Raw genomic sequence first — 14826 nt, 5'->3', positions numbered from 1 at the left:
GGATCGGTGGTCGCATACCTGTCCGCGGCCAATGAAAGGCCGATCTGACGAACCTCGGGAGTGGGATTCCTGTATCGACATGCTGCCGTCAGATGCCAGTGGACTTGGTGGTTGGATGCTCTCTTGATGAACACAGTGTGCTCAGATTCCGGTATTGGGATGATTTGAACCGCACCCAACTCGCTGCGGTCAGCATATCAGCGCGAGTTGCCACGCTACTGACTCGAATAGATAAATCTGTACTCGAGAAATAAATTGTTAAGTATGAACGATCGCTGTTTGCTGAAACCGTCCTGGTAAACGGAACGGTTAGCGCTTGTTACAAGCTACAACGCTGAAAATCGTATATTCATAAATCATAATGTCATATTTCATTGAAAGTGTCTACTCCCAGTAAAATCGTTCGAGTTAATTAGCAGATTGTCAGCGAAATCCACTCACTATACCTATACTCATGTGTAGTGTCCGTGTCTCTGAAGCTCACTGTCACACATCAGCATATCTGCTGTGACAGTGTCCGTGCCTCTTCTGTGACGTCCGTGCCTCTGCTGTGACGGTGTCCGTGCCTCAGCTGTGACAGTGTCCATACCCTGCCGTGACTGCCACCGCTACACAGTTCTCCGTACGGCCGCCCCGCCACATAGCTGTTACCGTAAGTGTGACTAATCTCCGGTCCGGATCGATCTATTGACGCCGAGTTTGGTGCGTGACCGACGTCCCACGGACGATGAGTGTCGTGTTTGCGTGTCCGCCTGTCGGCTGCACACCGCTGGCAGCAGTCCTCCCACGAGCACTTTGGGGCGGTGAACGGGCGTTCACTGATCGGCTAAATACTCCGTGCAGTAGGGATAGGGGACGGCGAACAGCGCGGCGGGCTGCCGCGGTTATAACATTACATAACGAAATTGGTTGCAACCACTGATAAAGATGGATGAATGGTATCATCAATATTTGTAACCAGCCTTCTTATGAGACCTATGAGCCGTAGGAAGGTGTCCACAGACCTACCTGAAAACACGCCCCTGTCCGTCGGTGTCCGTATACCGACCGTCCCGGCAGGCGGTAGTGTTTCGCCGCGCGCGGCACGAGGAAAGCGGCGTGCTGCCGTCCAGATCACTATCGGTGCCGCTGTGCAGCCGTTCTCGCTCATGGTCGCTGTCCGTGCCGTGTGGACCGCGGACCACCGGTCTGGGACCAGGACCGCGGGTCAGGTGAAGGTCCTCACTCCTCTGAGCCCCGGCAGGGACCGGTCCTGGGCAGGGCGCGGCACTCGGGACCTCGGTTCCCGGCTGGCACGGAAGCTCAGACGCCTGAGCGACTCCGGAATGTGCTCACACCTCATTCCTCCAGCGAAATGGGTTCGGCTGGACCACTAGCATTTAGTCGCGGATTTATGAATGTGCCTCCGACTCTCCCATGACATGCAAGTATGTGCAATATTCGTGCATACGTTCAAATGTTGCTTATTGTCAGGAAGTTTGTAAAACTACTACGACTGTATAGGGTAGAGGGGTGAGATTCTCTTAATGCTGACGCCAAATTGCATGCATTTGGGGTTTAGATTCCGCCAACAGAACGAGGAAAGTGTTGGCGTCCTCCGGCGTCCTTGACCATCTGCTGCCCAGAGATGTTATCGAGGGCAACAAACAGCCAACAGGTGTCAGTGGTCTGGAATTTATCATTATATTTGCATAGTCTGGCCAGGTAGGTATCTGACCGCATGCCCTTGATATGTATTTGATACATAAATGCCTTTACATATAAGGCAAGAGTGACTGGCTGTTGAATCGCTCTGATCTTTCGTTAATGACACGAAGCACTATCGTTTTATAGTGTTGGTATTCCGTGCTCCGGCCTCATAAAACTGCATGAAAAGAACCGAAATGCATTTCCAAAGAATTAAGTTTTCAATTTTGAATACTTACCGTCTTCAAATTGCTGGGGCGTTGCCGCCAGAAACATTTACAATCAGCAAGAAACATTTACAAGGTTACAGTCGAGACGGGAAAGTAAAAAAGACGAGACTTCATACTTGCTTAGCAAATGCCATTAGTTAAATACGATTTAGAAGAGGCAGCATCGACCGACGACGTCCGTTATAAGGTGCGCGGCATTGTTTTCATACCGTATAAGTATTATTTCGTCTTTAGTTGAGTTTTAACTTAAAATTGCAATATTTCATTCCCTGCTCTTTATCTGGACAGCCACGATAAACTAATATGCTGGAGCGTAAAACCTCTGCTATAGGTATCTAAGTCTAACGGTTCTTGTATCACACCGCATGCGGTTTCCAATTACAACGAGCTGCTCCATCGAACCATGGGAAGGCGGCCGGGCCGGCTGGACTGACTGACGGACCGACCTGACCCGGACCCGGCTCGATCGGGCAGACCGGTCAGCCCGTCTCTCGGGTGTTAGTAGGGGAGAGTGGGGAAAGATGCCCAGGGTTTTACTATGTCATATATTATTCGAAAATGACGATCCGAAAGCAAAAACTTGAGTTTCAATGGAAGCCGACATCATTTTTCTCCAAAAATGTCACACTTTCGTGCCTGAAATATGATAACTTTTTTTGCTATTAAGCATTTTCCTGAAGAAGTGAAAGGGGGCATCTTACCCATCAGGGTGGGAAAGACGCCCCCTGGCGTTGGGGAAGATGCCCCCTGCACTATAAGTGACATAAATGGGCACGTGAATCACCTGAACGAATCAGTAGTCTCTTCGAGCCTGCAGTAGACACCAAACGTCATCGTAAGGGCCCTCAAAAGTAGTCGTAAGGGGCTTCAGAGGTCATCGTTAGGGCCATCATAGTCCAGCGCGGCCAAACAAGCCTCCGTGGTGGCGTTCGGAGACCACTGTGGGGCCCTTATAGGTCCTCATGATGCTTGAGGGCCCTCGAGCCCATCGTGGGGACCTCAGATGCCAGCGCGGCCCGTGGAGCCAACGTGGGAACCCTCAAAGGATGTCGTGAGGGGCCCTGGAGCCAATAAAGGGGCCCACAGAGGCCTTCGTGAGGGCTCTCAGAGTCAGATGCCGCCCAAAAAGTCGCTGTGTGGGCCGAGAGACCGGCATGGGGAGCACCCGACCGTACTGGGCTCTCAATAGTCCCATATCGGCTTTTGTCTCTCATCACAAGTATGTAATAAATAATTTGACGGGCTGCTTGAAGAACAGCCTACGGATTTAGGGGGGCGTCTTTCCCCATCGGGACTGGGGGCATCTTACCCCAAGGTACCGAAGTAACATTAAATCAGTACAATTTGTTAGCCATAAAACTACACCCTGAAACAAACTGTCTGTGACACAGTACACGCATGTTAATGTATCACGACTATAGCAAGGGACGCAAAAATTATCATCCTTCTTTGATATTTACAATGTTTTGACACCAAAATATTTTTTGAAAGCAGCAAATAAAAAACATGCAATCACCAGCCAGCCGTTGCCCAACTGAGCTTCGCAAATTTTTGTGCAATTAACAAGGCAGGCTTCCGCTTTACGCTAAGAACATTAATTTCCAGGTTCGATTCTTTGTTTCGCCGCTAGAGGGGGTGGGGCGTCTTTCCCACCCTGGGCATCTTACCCCACTCTCCCCTAATACACTCTGAGGCGCTGACTTCTGACCAGTGACCGTTGCCCAATGACCACTGACCCCTGCACCACAGACTACTGGCTACTAACAACCGCCCAATGGCCACAGACCGGTAACCAGCGCTGACCAGCGCTGTCTCAGTGCCCAGCCGTCGTTCCGGTCACGTCTGTACCTCCCAGCACCCCTTTCAGCCTGCTCCCATTCCACCGTCCGACCGTTTATGACCACTCTCTTTGAACGGTGGCTCGTTGACCGGCGCTCAGCGGCGCTCCCCGCCAGGTCAAGGCGTTCAATAATGGCGCGCCGTGTCACGCGCCATCTGTATGCACTGCTGTTAGGGCGCCCCCGCCGGGCGCCGCTCTCTGATCGGCGGAGGGGCGCCCCATTGACCGCTCCCACCGGCGGGACACCGCTGTACTGCCGGGCCGCGGACAGACGGTTGACCTAGTCTGCGGCAATCAGCGCCGCGCCGAGCTGTTATATGATCAATGGGTTTGCTCTGGTCTCGCTAGGCATGCTTCAGTCTGCTTCAGACGGCTCTCCTTTGTTCAAAGGGGGAGGTGTGGCTTCATTTCGCCCATCGCCCATCACAGACAATCTCACGATATCATCAGATGTTTCATCACACTATATCGAGCTTCTTTACCAATTCAGCTTATGTCCACTTACGCGTGAGTCTGGCACCGCTTCCCTGACTTATTTTTGCTTATCCACAGCCACACTGATTACAATCGCATTTGAGACGGGCAATAACCGTATCGTCGTACCATGTAACAAACTATTGTCTTGCATACTTTAAGCATGTTTCGAAATCGAACCGATGCACTGCCAAAACTGTGCACCTGAATGTCTAGGCATCAATTTTGTAAGCTGACCAATGAATTAAAATTTTATTTTAAGGAGTCGTATACCTGTCTATTGAAATGGTTTTGTTCCGTCTTAATAACAGAGCACCCTGACATTAAACTCTCTTTCTTTCACTCTCTCCTCCCTGCTGTCTCGTACTCTCTGCCGCTCTCTTCCCTTCCCCCCCCTCTCTCTCTCTCTCTCTCTCTCTCTCTCTCTCTCTATTTATCTCTTTCCTCCCTCTCTTTTTTCTCCGCTCCCTCTCTCTCTTTCTTTCTCTCTCTCTCTTTTTCTCTCTCTCTCTTCCTCTTCCCTCTATCTTCTCCTCCTTCTCTTTCTCGCTCTCTTCCCTCTCCCTCTCTCTCTGTCTTTCTCTCCTCTTCCCTTTCTCTCCCCTCTCTTCCTCTCTCCACCCACCCCGGATGACGCGACCGAGACGGCGGCGATGACCCCTTTATCGATATCCAGAAGTCGGCAATCAATCTGCCTAATTATAGCTGGCAGCGGTCGTGGCGGCTCTCTCCTTCTGGCCAGTCCCCTCTGCCTCTGCCCGGGTCAGGCCGGCCCGGCCGAACCATTACCCTTCATTGAGCGCGGCTGCAGCGGCGGCGCGCTACCCCTGCTCCGAGCGGCTACCGTGGGAACTCTGGCCCGGGACCATCACCGGCAGTGAGCCCACTCCACTCGCCGCCGCCCCGGGCCATGGGCGGCCTGCACGAGCCACGAGTCGTAGCCGCGGGCGGTGCGGTGCAGGTGTACTCAAAGGCCCGGAACCGGCGGTACCTGGTACTCCGCGCCCGGGAAGCTTTGGCGGGGCGCACAATAGTTAAACGGTTTGATTAGTTTTGAAGTTTTAGGCTACTTGCTTAGCATAAAGTTCGGTAAATTTTTATCATTATCTAATTGTTTGTTTCGTACCTAAATAAACGCGGATTGTAAGCCAGCAACTCGCCGTTTTCCGAATCTCTATTTCCAATCTCGAGAAAACCAGCAAAACAACTGTGATACTGGCAACTCGAGCTAGAGAATGATGCTTTGTGTGATACCTTTTGTGTGTGATGCCTTTTCTGTGTGCCATGCCTTTTATGTAGGTTATCGCTAGTCTGCTCACGAATTTCGATAACAGATTTTGTTTTATCTCGAGCCACCACCGAGGCACATTTTCGCATCACCGCACCATTGTGTTCGTCTTTATCTCGATGCCCATCAAAAGACATCTGATGAGCCGAGGCCATCTGCAATACTGTTGGGTTTTACTGAAAACTGTGCTCTTTTGTTTTATCGTATTTCACGAAATGGGCTGCTGAGTCACACTGCGAGATAAGATGATTCACGATTGATAGTGGTGGCGCCTCTTTGTAGGTTTAATAATAATTAAATTTCATAATAATTAGCCTATGAGCAGCACAAATGCATTGAATGGAAAGGTATTAACTATTGGCCTGTTAATTACATATAATTGTAATTCATAGTTAAATCCTGACTTTTTACGTGTTATCATATCCCCCCATTTTCAATGTTCATCTCAAACTCATCTTCTTCCGTAGTCGGTTTTTATATATGTTACGCCTTTATTCTGTCGACAGATATGTATGTTTGTCAAATAATATATGTGCGAGTATGCCCCTCTTATTTGAAATATTTTGTCTCAGCATAGACACAAAAGAAAATAAGAGACTGCTTGAGCGAAAGCACAAAGAATCAGTGATTGTTGGTCGACATTTGCACGTTTCACGTATACATTGGCCTTCTGCCTGTATATGCTGTATACGACACTCCCGGTATTTGACCGGACGGCCCACACACTCTCTGCGCTGAATTCCACTCGGCTGTCCTGCTGGCTCCTCTCTAGCACATGGTCTATGCGCTGCTCTATCGGCTCAATCCATGAAAATGAAGTGGATTCGCCTGCTCTCCATGAAATGGTTTACCATAAAAAATGACCAGCCGGGCCGGCCGGGGGGCCGTTTGGTCGGCGGCGGCGGCCGACACTGCCAAAGGGTTGAATTCGGTAGCCTGCCGTGACCAATCGCGACTGATGAACTATTCAAATTTTCGTCTGGCTCTTTGTTGCGGTGTCTCTGTTAGACTGCCAGCGTCGCTGATCGAACGTTATGGACGGACTGGGTGTACCGGCTGGCAAAGGGCTGACGGGATAGCGCTGGCCGGGTAGCTACAGGCTGGGCTAGGTCTAATTGATAGTAGGTATAGTGGCGTATGACTCCGTCCTCCCCGATCAACCGCCGCCGTCGGTCCTGACAGCTTTGCCGCGATTATTCAGGCTGTTCTGTCGTTAATCAAGACAATCTTACCCTTCCAGACACAGCCCTTCCGTGTGTCCATTCAACAGCTTTGCTGCTCCAGACAGTTCTTGTCTTTGTCTATCTTCCGTCCAGCCAGCTCCTCTTTTGTTTGTTTGTAGGTAATATTTTCATTTATCATTACAGATGATCCTCTGCCGTTCCAGACAAGGACTCTGTCGTTCCAGATAACTTCTTGTTCGTTCCAGGCAATGTCTCTGTCTTCCAGACAACTCCATGCCGTTCCAGACAACTCCCTGTCGTTCCAGACACCTCCCTGTCGTTCCAGACACCTCCCTGTCGTGCCAGACAACTCCCTGCCTTCCATAAAACTCCCTGTCGAGTGTCGTTCCAGACAATGTCTCTGTCTTCCAGGCAACTCGCTGTCGTTCCAGACAACTCCCTGTCGTTCCAGACAACTCCCTGTCGTTCCAGACAACTCTGCCGGCGCGTCTGTTCATCCGGCAATCCTGTGGGCACGCAGCCGCGATAAAAACCACCGCCATCCTGCCCGCGTATTTTTCATTGTCGCTAACGATCTGAACACGACGGAGTTTTCTCACATTCTGACACGGCTGGTAAAGACCAGCCCGTACGACTTGTGGCCTTTGAAACGCTGGAATGCATTCAGGTTAGATTGGAGAAGTGTATGATCAATGCTGCTAGAATATGTCGGCATACCGCGGTGAGAAACGACTCATTTGAGTTATTGGCTATCACGACCGCTGAATAAGTGCACTTATGGTGGACTGGACACCATGGTGTCCAGATGCAGTTTTGTCGCTTATCTAGACAGCTGTGTCGCTCATGACAGCTTTGCTATTGACAGTTTTAAATTACAATTTGTATACCCGTATACAATAACGTATTATACATAAAATATACCCTTTTTACTTACATGTAACGAATTTGAAAATTAAAATCTCCAAGATTCACGGAGAGTTGACCAGCCCATTTATATATTTCTTACTTCATAATCGTGTGAGACGTTTTATCGTTAAAAATACATTATTCCATGCCGCCCTGTATCTGACAATGATATCAGTCACCAGTCACTCTCAGAGGTTCTGCCTATCTGGTCAGATATCTGAGAAATCTGAGCGGTGAAATCTGATCGGGCTCTAATTACGACGGCCTTCTGCCCGGCCCGATATGTGTGCGGCATTTAATGGCTAAGTGGCGACTCCCGTCCGACGACCAGAATGTGCTTCAAATCACCAGCTGGGCCCGGAGCCAATAATCTGTGACGGCTCCGGTCACAGAGCAGGCTACTCAGATCGGCATCTATGCAAATAGGACTGGCGTCGGTCCCGGGTAGACTCCAGGGAGTATCAGCTACCAGTAACAGTCCGTATGGGCGGTAATTGGCCGGCTGTTACAGGCAGGGCGATGCAGCGGACGTTAGGTCAGTAGGAGGATAAAAAGGCTCCCAGTTGGAGATGGTGACTGGGAGCTCTGGAAGCGGACTTCTTGGTGCCGTCCATTCTTTTAGTGATGTCCGTCAGTGTACATAATATGGAAGTAGACAAAGTGTTGGTTGACATATTTGTACAGGTGACGCGATCGATGTGCATTAGACACAGTAAATACGTGACTCATGTTTATAAAATGCTACTTCTGACGAGCGTTTCTGCTTTGATAATAATTATCGATGAGCTGTACAGCTCAGATCCGGGCTTTGTTATCGAAATAAGTTACGTAAATTAGTTCTTCCCGTCATTGAAGCCAGTAATCTGTTGCTGAGTCTGACACAAGTGCCCCACTGCCCCAGCACCCTCTGGGCTCTGCTCTGACGTTCTGTCCTTCGATCAGCCCCGGTTCTCCGTCCGAGGCACCCCGCCCCCGTCTGTTTTCGGCGGCACACCCTACCGTGGCACGTGTAGCGTCCCTCTCCTGTCTCCAAACGCGGCGTGCCGCGACAATTTCCGGTCGCCAGCGACTCGATCCATCTCTCTGAGGGCGGCGGCGGTCACAAATAGCCGCCCCGTCCTCCGGCCTTGGCCTCCGCGGGGGCGTATTTCGGTCAGTGGGCTCGCAGTGCCCTCCGCGAGCCCTGACGAGGCCCACATGTACCGACGGACGGGCCGCAGCTGCCGACGAGTGCCGCTGTCGGAGGTCAGTGGTCCACCGGGTCGCTGCTCCCGGCCGGACGCCGACGGATTGATGTCGGATGATCGGAGCTCGGCGAACTGAGCGGCTCACCGCAGGCCGCCGCGGTCCGGGTAACGGGGCACCAGCCCTGACCCTGCTGCGGTGATATTCGACTGCACGCAACAGCAGGAGCAGTCAGTGCAGGACAGTTAGATAACCCGCTTCTGGCCGGGTCAGTATGGCGGGATAAGCCACTGCTCTGTCTGGGATAGATTGACAGCGGTCTACTCTGTTCGTCCTAGCGCTACCGTTCAATTTGCGCTCTCTCCCCACTTGGCTCGAATCTCTCCTCGCCTCCCACTATCTCGGCTTCCACGGCGTCGCTGCCGTGCCGCCGATCTCCAACTCCGGCCTGTTTTCGCTGGTCCGAGCCCCGACAGTCAATTACGACCAGTTCATCAGCGGCAGGCCGGGACCGGTCGCCCCCAGCGGCGTCCGTCGGCCGGCCGACTCCGCGCCGCCCCCCGGTGAAATGGAGCGAGTCAACCTCCCGCCGCACGAACAGGAGTGTGTGCACGCCACGCGCGTGTACTCGCCGCGCCCGAGCTGCTCCTGGGCATCTGAGGCGGACGTTCTAACCTGGAGATGAGGAGGGAAGAACGAAGGCAGACAGCGCTGGACAGCATCTTCCCACCTTTGTAGGCATAAGCGTAAGGTGTAGAAATTTGAATATAGTGGGCACTACGCATTCATAAGGTTTCTTCTCTACAAAATCCCATAGGATGGACATTGCGCCTCCATTTGAAACGATCTGATTAGATCCTTTAACCCGAACTGTTCTGCGCAGACCTCTCGACTTGGTTCTGACAACGTTGCCGTCCCCCTGTCTTTGACATCATTAGTAGACGCTCACATTACTTCCTCAAGTCCGCTCGGTAATGCATTGACCGCAAGGTAGCCGGGGTGGTCACCGGACAGGTCATTAATGTCACAGGAGGGACAATCAGTGTCCTGTTCGGGACATGCAATGTTTAGAAACGGAAATATCAGTGGGAGCACAGCCCAGGGCGTGCACAAGTAAATCGGAACGTGCAAGACGACTGATGTGCTAATCTTGAATTCTTTCTGCGGGAGAAGGCTGTCATGATTCCTCGATGAATCTTCTACTCTCCAGATGCCGGTTGTATGAGGATGTGTGCATCTCTGGACATTCTAGTTGTGTTGTGTTTTAATGTTATATTTATGCAGGTTGTGGAGTTTTTCCATCGCGTTGTTGTTACCTGTGCACAAAAATGTAATGCTACCACTTTCGTATATCGCTGAGCACTAAGCACAAATTTTCAATTAAATCTGCAGGCTTAAATGTCGAAAATAAAGTTAAAATACTAGCCTTTTACTTTTCCGCGGTCTTTGAATTCTAAACATTCATATTACATTTACTATGAATTTATGATGTGGCTTTTGATTAGTTAGGTCATTGTCTCCCAAACTCGTACCTAAGATTTTAATTCAAATTTGCTCTTCCAAATGCCGTGACTCCAAAACCACTAGGAGACGACATGAGGGACGACTCACCGAACCAGTTCGTATAGGCCACTTCCGACAACCCGTCCGGTAATCTGACTGCGGTGCCGCGAAACTCGGGGTTGACCATTGACCCCTGATCTAGATTGCAGGGAAAACTGACGCCACCAAATAACCACTCGACCTGCATCTGTCTGGCTAACCGCGAAGCCAGAATTAGAAGGCAGTCGGACAGGGTCCCGAGACCGCAGAGAGTCGACCGCTGACCCCGGGGCATTGGAGAAAGATTGGTGTGCTGCTGATCGCTGACTCGGGGACCGCTTTGACCGCTTGGACCGGAGACCGCATTGACCGCTGACCTGCAGGGTCAGAAATTGGGATAGTGCTGAACGCTGAATCGGGATTCAAGCTCAGAGTTCCGCCGACCCTGACTCGAAATAGGTATGTAAGTACTGCTGAACGATGACCACTGACTCGTGGACCACTGACCCGAAGTGCCACCGATCGCTGACCCAGGAATTTCTGACCGCCGACCACCGACCGCTGACCTGCTGTGACCGCCCGTCGCCGATCTCACAGAGGCCCTGCACCTTCGCAGAAGTCTCCCAGTCTCGCCAACCTGCTCTGGTGGTAAAAACTGCGGCTACGGAGAACAGCCGCCTGTCCTCTGGCCGGCGGTAATCCCTTTCAGGTGATTAGCGGCGGCGGCGGCCGATTTTTGCGCTCGTCTCTGCAGCGTCGGTATGCGACTGTGCAGAGATCGGTCTGCTCTCCCACGCAGCGGCGCGCCGTCCCACCGGCCGCACCGGTTCGACGAGCCATCTTCATTATTGCGATCGGAGATCTCCCGGCGGAGGAACACGAGTCGGTACACACCCGGCCTCGAAAACCGGCAAACAGCGCCCGCTCTGCTGCTGCGGGCCAACGCCCGCCCGCGGTGGGCAGACGCTCCCGTCACACCGGTCTGTCCGCACCGCGCACCGAGAGGAGAGATTTAAAACTGCTCCGGTTCGCCTTTGTGCGCCGTCAAACAATGAAATTCAGTGATTCTGCTTTTCGGTATGCCGTTGAACTGTGACCTGAAGAATTTAAGACGAGGGTGGTTTTAAATATGATGTTCGTTCCACTCCCAGAGAATCCCGACTCCAAGAGAATCTCCGTATGTTTTGTGCTATCTTCATCTGACGATAGACATCTTCTTGGGTGATTCTCACGCCGTTCTTTTGATGTTCAGACCATCCGAGGTTATCCCCGAAGCGTGTTCCTATGTAGATACCGGACTGGTTCGGTCATCCGCCTGGACGATCATCACGTCGGCTATTTCTCCCAGTGATCTCTGCGAGTATCGAGATGACTGATGCGGAGCGGAGGAGGAGGTAATTCGAGCGTCCTGCACCCGGTGGGCGGGCCGCAGCCTTTCTATCGCTGCTCGGGCGGGGGCGGGGGCGGCTGTCGACAGTCGTGGGAACGCCTCTGACCGATGTACCGGACTCAGAGCACGGATGTCCCCGAGAACAAGGTCTCCTCTCTGGCAGTTCGTGACCTGTCTGGTCTGATCAGTTCTCACGGCACAGCGGCACGGTAGATCGGGGAGACCGCGCGGTCATACCACAGCTCCCAAACGTGGGGCAGCTATCGGGCAACTCCATGACTTGTGGAGGTCCGCTAACAAACGGTTTACATGGACATTGGACACTGAAGGTCACTTGACACAGAAAGGTCAAAGTAGGAATGTTGCAGGCACGGTTGTCACCAATTAGGAAAACCACCGAGACTTCCAGAGAAGCTAAATACATTTTCTCACCTTATCTAAACATATTTTTCATGTATTTTTTTTTTCTTCTAAAAAATATTTCGCGATTACGAAACATGAATGCTGCCTAACTGCAGCTCGGTGCACGTTTCACTTGTAAATTTCGCTGTTTTTCTTGTTTGCACTGTAGCCTGTAGCAAACTGAACAAACAACGACCTTGCGTCTCGATGATATCTATAAGATACTGCTGCCTTGACGCGCGTGCGTCTGTCGCTAATTGAGGCGGACCACCACCCATTCGGACCAGGCTCGATTTGGTCCGATCCGGTCCACCCAAGTCAGTCCGGTCCCGTCTCATCTCACTTCTCAGAGACGTTGCGTCACACCTAATCGATCGGTAGTTAGGTAGTTACGACTCAACGTCTTCTCTGAACCCTCTACTCCCAAACTTTCCTCTCGTTCGAATAGGCAAATTTATCGCGCCCATTAATAAATATCGCAACAAAACCTGCATCGCCACGCAGTAATTGACACCCAAGCTGCTAAAACAAAATGGCGCAGCCTAACCCTGACACGACCGATATCAGAAATCATAATTAGGATGATGTGTGGGCTAGTTCGTTTGCATGTTTCGGCGAGCGGCGCAGGTCAGCTCGTCTGGCCGCACGTTTCCCTGCAGCTCCGCGTCTCGATCGGCGCAAATTGGCCGTGTTCGTGTCCACAATCGACTATTGGTTTTATGCTACCACACTCAGAAAACACTTTGAGAACATTTTTGAATAAGGGCTCATATGAGTGCCAAAACAGGGCTCAAATCTGTATGATTTTAAAATCGGGATCAGTTAGGCGCCCTTTTCGGGCTCAAAGTACATTAGCCCCGAAAGCGGCATCAGTTCGTCTTCCTTTTCGGGCTCAATTCGAGCTGCGTTTTAGGGCTCCATACGACATTCCGCCATTCCGTCTTTTGCTGTTTTCAGTGCCATGTGTTGGTGTACCTACCGCCGTGATTTCAAAATGAATGGTAAGTTATTAGTTATCAGTTATCGCTATCTTTTAGAAAAAATCAAGATGTTGATGCTCATGCCATTTTAATCCCTTATCAATTAAAATTGTGGTGGCATTTGTTCAGAAAAGGTCTGATCTACAATTGTGGCGCCGTTGATACGAATACGCACGGGTTTGATTATTCGTTTTTCTTGTATTTGCGCCACATGAAAGCATCATATCTGGATTCAGGATGTCAAATAGTGTAAGAATGTGCAAAAATTTTGTCTGGTTCTTCGTGATGATGTGATTGAAGCGATGCTTTCAAGGGTAGGTAAGGATTTTGTTACTTGTTCATAATGGTTATCTTGATGCTCAACTAAAATTAATCCTAACCTTGCCTACTAACCTATTAAGTTAAACTTAGTACCAATACCTACCAACCTACAACCTATTTGGATCTTTCATATACTTATAACATGCTGCTGCTTCTGCTAACATGCTGCGGAATGCTGGTTGACATGATGGAATGCTGGTATGACAGTGTTCCATGTTTCAGAATTTTAGGTGAATAACCATACATGATGGGGAAAATTTTTTCATCCTAAAAATATGACAAGTGGCTTTATTTCATCTTTGCTAAAAAAAATATGTCAAAAGTTTGATTCAACAGCCAGCTGCCAGGTTACGCATGACTTGACAGTTGATGCATCTACTCTACATCATTTCATTTCAGATCCTGTGAAGGTTCTGACAAAATCTGAGGTAAAAATGGCATTATGCAGTTTTGCGGAAAGACTAAATCTATCTCATTTTGTCTTCAGATTTTTTTATTGGGACACCCAATTGAAATCCAATTTTAGAACACTGTGACACCATGCCTGTGTGCCAAGTAAGAGGAAGGGTCTACAAGTATACATCAAGATAACCAATTATGGAGAAGTTGAGACTTGAGTCATGAGCTCTTATTTGTGGTTACAATACCTTCAACTGCATGATTTTGCACAACTTCCATACAGGCATCCAGACTGGAAAAGGTTCAAGTCCATACTTATTCTGGTGCTTGAATATGGCAGTTCAACTTACCTAACCTAATCCAACCCAACCCAACCACCCCAACCAGCCCAGCCCAGCCCAACCCAGCCCAGCCCAGCCCAGCCCAGCCCAACCCAACCCAAAACCTACAGTCTAAAACCTAGAGCTAAAACCTGCAGCCCAAACTGGAAAACATCCATATGGTACGCCGGACGCCCGTGAAGCCGTCATGCGCCGAAGTTCGGCGCAAGCTATTTTGCAATTTGCGCTGAAATTTCTGCATTATTTGCGCCGAAGGTTAGTGCCCTTTTGCGTCAAAATTAAGCCACTTATACAAAAAGCACGTTTACATCTGCTGGCCAAGGTTTTATAAACCAGACAGAACGCTCTGGGCCTTAACCACTCCTGACTCCCATGTTTGAGCGTCCAAATTAGTTGATGTTTCCATGGAAGCTGAATACCACAATACGTGTAGCGCACTGTAGCATCGTGCCGTGAAATAAGGCTCGGGACGAAAGTTCCGGGGTCACAAAAATTGGTGTGGCGGTGTTGTCGCGGCTGGCGGGCTCCAGCAAGGGGTTTAAGTTTACGACACCACTCTTGTTTCAGGAGAGGTGTCAGCGATTCGAGACTACTTGGGCATGCGGGCAGCGGGGTCGGCGTGGCTGCCTGCGGCTGCGGCCACACATCTTGGCGTCCT

This window comes from Amphibalanus amphitrite, unplaced genomic scaffold (assembly GCF_019059575.1).
Source record: "Amphibalanus amphitrite isolate SeventyFive unplaced genomic scaffold, NRLGWU_Aamphi_draft 000263F_arrow, whole genome shotgun sequence".
In the NCBI taxonomy this organism is placed as follows: domain Eukaryota; kingdom Metazoa; phylum Arthropoda; class Thecostraca; order Balanomorpha; family Balanidae; genus Amphibalanus; species Amphibalanus amphitrite.
Note: the sequence above shows the minus strand (reverse complement) of the source record.